The sequence below is a fragment of the Notolepis coatsorum genome (assembly GCF_963971535.1).
Source record: "Notolepis coatsorum genome assembly, chromosome: 9".
Classification (NCBI taxonomy): domain Eukaryota; kingdom Metazoa; phylum Chordata; class Actinopteri; order Aulopiformes; family Paralepididae; genus Notolepis; species Notolepis coatsorum.
The window spans coordinates 11,480,242-11,489,895 of NC_140173.1; the positions used below are offsets into that span (position 1 = coordinate 11,480,242).

Below are 9,654 nucleotides of genomic sequence, written 5' to 3' on the forward strand. Positions count from 1 at the left end.
ACACCGTTGGCCACTAGGAGCTGCCCAGTACAACCACAGTCTGACACTGTTGACCGCTAGGAGCTGCCCAGTACAACCACAGTCTGACACTGTTGACCACTAGGAGCTGCCCAGTACAACCACAGTCTGACACTGTTGACCACTAGGAGCTGCCCAGTATAACCACAGTCCGACACTGTTGACCACTAGGAGCTGCCCAGTACAACCACAGTCTGACACCGTTGGCCATGACCACTAGGAGCTGCCCTGTACAACCACAGTCTGACACTGTTGACCACTAGGAGCTGCCCTGTACAACCACAGTCTGACACTGTTGACCGCTAGGAGCTGCCCAGTACAACCACAGTCTGACACTGTTGACCACTAGGAGCTGCCCTGTACAACCACAGTCTGACACCGTTGGCCATGACCACTAGGAGCTGCCCTGTACAACCACAGTCTGACACTGTTGACCGCTAGGAGCTGCCCAGTACAACCACAGTCTGACACCGTTGGCCATGACCACTAGGAGCTGCCCTGTACAACCACAGTCTGACACTGTTGACCGCTAGGAGCTGCCCAGTACAACCACAGTCTGACACTGTTGACCACTAGGAGCTGCCCAGTACAACCACAGTCTGACACTGTTGACCACTAGGAGCTGCCCAGTACAACCACAGTCTGGCACTGTTGACCACTAGGAGCTGCCCAGTACAACCACAGTCTGGCACTGTTGACCACTAGGAGCTGCCCAGTACAACCACAGTCTGACACTGTTGACCACTAGGAGCTGCCCAGTACAACCACAGTGTGACACTGTTGACCACTAGGAGCTGCCCAGTACAACCACAGTGTGACACTGTTGACCACTAGGAGCTGCCCAGTACAACCACAGTCTGACACTGTTGACCGCTAGGAGCTGCCCAGTACAACCACAGTCTGACACTGTTGACCACTAGCAGCTGCCCAGTTCAACCACAGTCTGACACTGTTGACCACTAGGAGCTGCCCAGTACAACCACAGTCTGACACTGTTGACCACTAGGAGCTGCCCAGTACAACCACAGTCTTGACACTGTTGACCACTAGGAGCTGCCCAGTACAACCACAGCCTGACACTGTTGACCACTAGGAGCTGCCCAGTACAACCACAGTCCGACACTGTTGACCACTAGGAGCTGCCCAGTACAACCACAGTCTGACACTGTTGACCACTAGGAGCTGCCCAGTACAACCACAGTCTGACACTGTTGACCACTAGGAGCTGCCCAGTACAACCACAGTCTGACACTGTTGACCACTAGGAGCTGCCCAGTACAACCACAGTCTGACACTGTTGGCCACTAGGAGCTGCCCAGTACAACCACAGTCTTGACACTGTTGACCACTAGGAGCTGCCCAGTACAACCACAGTCTTACACTGTTGGCCACTAGGAGCTGCCCAGTACAACCACAGTCTGACACTGTTGACCACTAGGAGCTGCCCAGTACAACCACAGTCTGACACTGTTGACCGCTAGGAGCTGCCCAGTACAACCACAGTCTGACACTGTTGGCCACTAGGAGCTGCCCAGTACAACCACAGTCTGACACTGTTGACCACTAGGAGCTGCCCAGTACAACCAGTCTGACACTGTTGACCACTAGGAGCTGCCCAGTACAACCACAGTCTGACACTGTTGACCACTAGGAGCTGCCCTGTACAACCACAGTCTGACACTGTTGACCACTAGGAGCTGCCCAGTACAACCACAGTCGGACACTGTTGACCACTAGGAGCTGCCCAGTACAACCACAGTCTGACACGGTTGGCCACTGGGAAACTCCACTGCAGCAGTTGGTGGTTAAGTGCCTTGCTCAAGGGCATTTCAGAGGTCGGTATCGAGTTATTCATTCACTTCACCACCCAGGTTTACCTGCAGGTTTGGGGGATCGAACCGGCAACCTTCCGGTCACAAACCTGCTTCTCTGACCTCTAGGCCACCGCTGCCACTGGCCTGTTTGTAATCTAGGTGCTGCGATTCAGGAATCTCACAAATTGATCCATTCTTGGGTCACGATTCGATTAAAAAAATCACTTTGAGTTACTTTTCCCATTTGACTGTGGTAGACAGTAGTTTAATAGGTCTAAAAGAAAAATAAATAGCATTTTATGGTAAGGGGGGGGTTGTGAATGGATTCAAATAGGTTTCTTTTCTCACACCCCTACTTTATCATTTGCACAACGTTTTTACTTTGTAAAAATGTATTGCAACTAGAGTTGTTCCGATACCGATACCAGTATCGGAAATGCCGCCGATACTGCCTAAAATGCTGGTATCGGTATCGGCGAGTACACGTAAATTCTAGCCTCCGATCTCATGATGTCATTTATCTCCTGCCGAGTCCTGCGGAGAGTGAGGATTATAAAATTAACATGTTTTAAAGTGTGATGCTGTGTCATTTTAACAGCAGATACACTTTCTTAAATTCCATTGTCCCCGACTGTGCGGTGTGACGGGGAGCTCGGACGGGAATCGGGATGTGTTTGGCTGGTGTTATGATAGCATTAGCTGGAAAGATAGCTAGTTGGAACAACATCCGCTTTAAGGTTACATCAAATCAGATGATCGCCTGTCCTTTCTCCAGGACCTAACACTGTCCGTGACCGTCTATCAACAATAATGCACCCACGGTGAATTGTATTTAAGTTAAGTAGCTACGGACTAGCGTTAGCTGACTATTACTAACGTTATCAAATGTCAATGCGGGAAGACGAGCTAGGTCAGTTAGCTTAGCTTGATAACATTACCGTGTCTAAAGTTGGTGCTACTCATAATCCAGCAATAATGGCTGCAGACCTGCAAGCAAAGTACAGCAAGTGCCAAAGGATAAGAGTCTGAGGCGGAGTTTCAAAAGAGAATGTTGAATATTTATTTTGCATCAAAAATCACAACATGAACGTTCTATCTGCCACTAGCTTACAGACTGAATAGGGTATATCTGCAGAGCCAACACCGTTTAATGTCCGTGTGGATCATTGGAGTAGGGTATATCTGCAGTGCTGCAGCCCATACTCATTGATTAATGATACTAATACAAATCTATACAATCACCTGTTGTTGAATAAATACCATACGTTCTAGTTATTACTAAAAAACAGTATAACAGTATCTAAAAAAAAAAAAAAAAAAAAAAAGTATAATTTATATACTTTTTTTTTTTATGCACTGGTATCGGATAAATATCGGTATCGGCCGATACCCAAAGCTTAGGTATCGGAACATCTCTAATTGCAACAGTGTATTGCAATAAGGGGTTGAACCTGATAAGCATCTTGCTTTCCCCCCCATTCATCTTTGGACAAGAGACTGTTTTATTTATTATTTTTCTTCCAAAGCAAATCATCTTTGTATTTTTTTTTTATCATAAGCCATGTGTTGTCTAGGGTTGACGGTAGGCGTGATCACAGCTAGCAACTCTGGCGTCACATGAAACGTTTGCTTAGCATTCTCACATAGTCTTGTTTTCTTATCGGAAGCCAATCTCACAGTAGCCATCCTTGGCACGCAGCTTCCTCATTCTGCTCAATCAAGCAGGGCTCTCGCGTCGCGCTGCTGCTATACTGGAGGCTGAATAAACCAGTCTATTGATGAGAACGCTCCTCTTGCAGGAAACCTTCCCGTCGCTCATCATCTCTCGCGACAGAGGCCTTGTGGACAGGAGAAGCTGATGACAACTAAACACCGGCATATTCACATCATCAATTCCACACGGACTGAGATGCATGGGGCTTTCAGGGGCGACCCTGGCAGGCCCAGTGGACCTAGATGAACACAGCTGGCACCCTGACACGAGACACACGGACCAGATCAACACCACTGAGCCTTTTAACCCTTTCACTGCCACACGACAGAAGAAGGTTAACCCTTTACTATCACACAACCGACGGTAACATAAGAGATTTCTTTTAAACATTGCGTTTAGCGCCGTTTAGGCCTGCCGCGATAAGCAATAAATCGATTAATTGCTGCGATAATTAAAATTAATGCAATGATTTTGACAGGCGCGATTAATTGCTATTTGCGCGTTTGTTTTAATGAGGCGGAACCAGTGCCCCTTGTCAGTCACTGTCCGTGTTGGGAGGCGGGCCGCTGGCTTTACTACAGAGCAGAGAGCACAGCACAGGAGCTCCGTGGGGCAACACCACATAGCTTAACTACATTTCTCAATAGTGTTGCTCCTTTTAACCAAGTAGCGTTATTTGTAGTGTAACGTTAGCGTTTTAACGTTAGTAGCTAACGGTAAAACTAACTTAAAGTTAGTTGTTCACCAACAATCTCAACATTTGTTTTATCATTAGCTCATGTCGATCTACTAGTAGCATCAGCAAGCTAACGTTAGCTGGCCCCAGTCCACTAGCAGCATGTCGATCTACCAGCAGCATCAGCAAGCTAACGTTAGCTGGCCCCAGTCCACTAGCAGCATGTCGATCTACCAGCAGCATCAGCAAGCTAACGTTAGCTGGCCCCAGCCCATTAGCAGCATGTCGAAGTAGTAGTAGCATCAGCAAGCTAACGTTAGCTGGCCCCAGTCCACCAGCAGCATCAGCAAGCTAGGATAATAACAACAATACTTCCGGTCCGGTCGGTGGGCTTCAAAATAAAAGTCTAAAACACCGGAAAAGACGGAGCGGTGGGCTTCAAAATAAAAGTTTTGGGAAATAAATTTCTCAAAAAAAAATTCTCTAACCGGTCGCAATAATATCGCTTATCGCGATATTTTCGGGGGCAATTAATCGCCCAGCAAAATTTGTTATCGTGGCAGGCCTAGCGCCGTTGCTTCAGCAAAGCATCCTTTACTCCTGTCGGTATGATATGGCTTCATAGGGGAAATAATTATATTTATACATAAGCCAAAGCCACACCTTCCCTCTCGTGTAAGCCTTTAGTAATCGACCTTTACCAGATATGACAACAGGTCCTCGCTTGCTGTGAAGCCTACATCGCCTACTCTCATGTCAGGTTTAATCAGGTCCTTGAACAGGAATCGGAGAGTGACCAGGGGAACACTGTAAGCAGACGCGCACTGGCAGGAAGGCTTGGAAGCCCAAGCACTGGCTGAAACAAGACTAATCTTCTCATATTTGCACACTGAACCGCCTAGCTGATGTCTGGCCCTTTGCGTCTGGGGCGGTGTGAAAGAGGAAAAGAGAACAGACCACTCCCCCAACAGTTCCCAGTCAGGTCCTTGGACAGAAGTCTCGACGTGGTAGTAAGCAGACTGGAAGAGGAAAGGTTGCAAGAAGTCGAGTGTTGCGAAGCGGCCCTGTTGTGCAGTGGTTGCGGGGAACTGCTGTAAAACTACTGTAAATGGGAATTGTGTCCCAAAAAAAAGAGGCCTGGAAAAATCCCATCTGTGAGAAAACGAGGAGGGGGACAGGAGGAACGATCCCCAACCCCCCCCCCCCCCCCCCCCCCCCCCCCCCCCATTGTCCCCCACAATTGAGCGCCCCCCCCCTTGGCTTTCACTCAAAACATTTCCCGCCACTCAAGGACAAAGCAACACCAGCAGCAGCCTCTCGGAAGTAGCTTAGTAATCATCTGGTAAAGTGGTTGAATGATGCACTTCCAATGATGAGAGGGGGCAAGAGACGGACTCCCAAGTTAAAAAAATAAATAAAAAAAATTAACCCTTTCACTGCAACACGACAGCCGGTTAACCCTTTCACTGCCACACGACAGAAGGTTAACCCTTTACTATCAGACAACCGATGGCGACCCCCCCCCCTTAACCCTTTCACTGCCGAGCTACCAAAACAGTTAACCCTTTTCACTGCGACAATACACAGAAGGTTAACCCTTTCACTGCCAAACGACAGCCGGTTAACCCTTTCACTGCCATGCGACCGTCGGTTGTGTGATAGTATTGTGTGATAGTAAAGGGTTAACCCGCTGTCGTGTGGCAGTGAAAGGGTTATTAAACCGAGTCATGCTCTGGACGTATAAATGATATGATGAACACAAACATTACATTTTGCAGCCATGGGAGCAGGCGGTCAGCTGTTCAGTCAGAGACAAAGCAAGTGTTCGATTGGTTGCTTCTTTGTCTCTGACTGAACAGCTGGCTGCAACCAGTGGGGGGGGGGGGGTGCAAACAGAGACGCAAATAGCGCAAGAGGCACATGTGAAGGAGACACACACCACCATAACGTTAGCGGGCTGCTGAGTGATGACCCCTGACCCTAACCTAGGGCAACTGACAAACAGCAAGTAGCACAGTGACTGGTAGCAGCACCCTCCCGCCGTGGAACTTATTGTGCAAAGTAAAGTGGCAATGAGTTTACAAACAACCACAAACACGTCCCCCCCCCCTCCAGACATCAGACCCGTGGGCACATGGGGTCAATTAAAATCACGCTTTTAATAACGAGCTCGGCTGGTTATTATATAGCAGTAATATTTGCTAAACCCATGACTACATCTACGTTTTAATAAATCCAATTCGCCCGGTTTCTTTAGCTACAAACACAAAGCTATAAATCAGACCCATGTGCTGATGATGACAGTCATGCGGTGCGTAAAGCAGGGTCAACAACATATATATAGATCTAATATCTTAACGCCACTTCAGGACAACCTCAGGGGAGGGGGGGGTCGTACAGAACCAAGCATTTCACTACTAATGTACATTATTATAATATGTGACAAATCAAACACAACTTAAAGTTTGAGGAAAGCGCATCTTGTGTTTACAATGACCCTTCTTCCCCGCTGGTTGTAATTCTCCAAAAAGCCAAGAATACCTTGATGATTAATAACCTTTCATTTCCACCGTTCAAACCCCGAGACGGTGTACTGTAATAGTTCGGGATGACGGGTCAGTGTTGTTGAACTTGTGGCCGAACTTGGGTCTTGGACTAGTCTTCTGGACGGAACCGTTGGCGCGGACACGCGTGGAGTCTTTGTTTGTTTGGAACAAGTACCTTCTTTACCGGACAATCACTCTGTAAACAACAGGTTCTACTGTAGCTGGTTGTTAATAAAACGTGTGTCACCACCCCGGGAAAATCCACTACGTTCTCTTGATCCCGACTTTACTTCCACCGCACACAAAAAAGATAAATATAAACAGCTCCTATAAAAGGTCAACCAGACATGTTCAAGTTGAAGACAAGGGGTTTCTTGTTGTTCCAGAAAACAGCCTACCTTTAGTCGGTGTGTGCGGACTGCGGAGACGGAGAGTTGGAGTCTTGGTGTGAGTGTGACGACCGCGTCCTCAGAGCTGCTGTGTGTGAATGAGCTGAGATCCCGCAGCGTCTCGTCGGGAGTAGATTAGTGGGCGTTTTTTTTTTTGGCCAATGGTTCGTGGGGTGAATGAAAATTTATGAATGAAAACTTTATTTAACAGATCGCAGAATGGGTACAATACAGTACGGCTCAATACACACAATTGTTAAGGGGATGCAGACCAGAGAAATACGTTTGTCTTGTACCGGATCTCCTCACTGGTAAACAAGAACACCCTGAAGACTCTTGCAGGAGCACTCATTCAAGGGTACTACGACTATGCTTGCACCTCATGGTACCAAAGCACCTCAAAGGCGCTAAAAACAAAATTACAAACATCTCAAAACAAACTGGTCAGACTACTGCTTGACCTTACTCCTAGAACCCACCTCACCCCTGCCCACTTTGACAACCTAGGATGGCTTAGAGTAGACGACAGAGTACAGCAACTTGCAATGGGCCTGGTCTACAAGATACACTATACGACCGGGGTGCCCATGTACATGTCAAAATACTTCCCAAAGGTCAGTGAATACCACGACCACAACACCAGAGGGAGCTCCACAAATCATGTTAAACCCAGATTCGGCTCAAACAAGGGACTAAACACGTTTCGCAATTATGCCACATCAATGTGGAACGCCCTACCCAAAGCTGTAAAGGAATGTGAATCACTACCCACTTTCAAAAACACTCTCAAAGAGCACCTACGGGAGGCTGCAATTCGAAACTGGCCACCGTAAATGCCCAACCCCCCCCCCCCTCATAATAGACAGTCTCCTCCCCACCGCATGTATATATATTCCCTCCCCGCCGTATGTATATTTCTCTCCCACCCACCCACCCCCTCCTAATGTACAGTCCCCTCCCCATCATATGTATATACTCTGTCAGGATCTAGGGGTAACAGTACTGTATATTTGAATACCGTTTAGGTCACAAATGTATCAGTACTAAATACCTGTATGTCCCTATGCCATAAATGTCATGTATGTTGTGTATGTCATAAATGTCTATATGAATTGAAAATGGGGGACCCTGATGGAAACAAGACGAAAGTCTTTCTCTGGTCTGCATCCCCTTAACAATTGTGTGTATTGAGCCGTACTGTATTGTACCCATTCTGCAATCTGTTAATAAAGTTTTCATTCATTCATTCATTCATTCATTCATTCATTCATTCATTCATTCATTCATTCATTCATACACACAATTGTTAAGGGGATGTAGACCAGAGAAAGACGTTTGTCCCCCATTTTCAATTCATAGTGACATTTATGATGACATACACAACATACATGACATCATGACATTTATGGCATAGGGACATACTTGACATACAGGTTTATAGTACTGTTACATTTGTGACATATACGATATGCAAATATACAGTACTGTCTGTTACCCATAGATCCTAACAGAGAATATATACATATTATGGGGAGGAGACTGTCTATTAGGAGGGGGTGGGGGGGGGGGGGGGGGGGGGTTTGGACGATTACGGTGGCCAGTTTTGAATTGCAGTAGGTGCTCTTTAAGAGCGGTTTTGAATGTGGTTCCCGTTCCTGAATGTGGGGGTTCCTATTGGTCTTCCAGGGGGTTCTATGTGGTCCCCAGCGAAATTGGGAATCGTTAAATGTCACAAAATATCGTCTTCACTAGAAATGAGTACAGTGAAAGGATGTATAAAAAGAACAGTAGGCGGGCGGCTACGTGGCGTAGTGGGCAAGGCGCTCGCCATGAAATGCTGGAGACGCTGGGCTCGTCAGTTCGAGCCCAGCGCTCCACATTGCTTTCAGTTTAGCTGGTCGTTCATACTAATACACATTGGCCGTATTAGGGGGTGGGAAACTGATGGGTGGGGATCGGGCGTTGTGGACAGCGACTCCTACAGGTCGGTTGGTGCGCCTGCGCAGTAGAATCAGGAAGTGTCGGGGGCAGCGTGAGCCTCCCACGCGTTACTCCTCGCCACTGAGAGATCGAGCTGCGCAGGTGAAAAGATGCGACTGCTGCTACCTCGAGTACCGGAGGGGACTTGTGCTATGTATGACTTAGTCCACATTGCAGCCGGCTTGTGGGAGGCAAGAAACAGCGTCCGTGACAGGGGAGAGTTGAATTGGATGATACGAAATTGGGATGGGAGAAAAATATAGAAAAAATGGGAGAAAAAGTGGATAAAAAAAAAAAAAAAAAACGCCTACTTGCACTGCATGCAACCCCGTCCCATGAAGAATGCATCACTGTTTGTCAGCTTATGTCGCTGTCCTTGTTCTATTGCAGGGTGTCCTCATCCTTGACACCATGGTCGTTGTTGGACGCACTGTCCCTGGCTGCGCTTTCGTATCCGGAGACGTGTCTGAAGCACTCGCCATTGCTCTGTTGACTAATCATGGACTTGCCCACCAAC

The 9,654-nt window shown here is 47.5% G+C and overlaps 1 protein-coding gene across 1 annotated transcript in view; it reads right to left on the reverse strand.

Annotated features, from left to right (window-relative positions):
- Window positions 1–7,250, reverse strand: part of slc29a1a (solute carrier family 29 member 1a) — a 98,495-nt gene extending 91,245 nt beyond the window's left edge. The window contains exon 1 of the mRNA XM_084321345.1: window positions 7,167–7,250. The gene's annotated coding sequence lies outside the window, so the exon portion shown is untranslated. The remainder of the gene's footprint in view (window positions 1–7,166) is intronic.
- Between the last annotated feature and the right edge of the window lie 2,404 nt (window positions 7,251–9,654).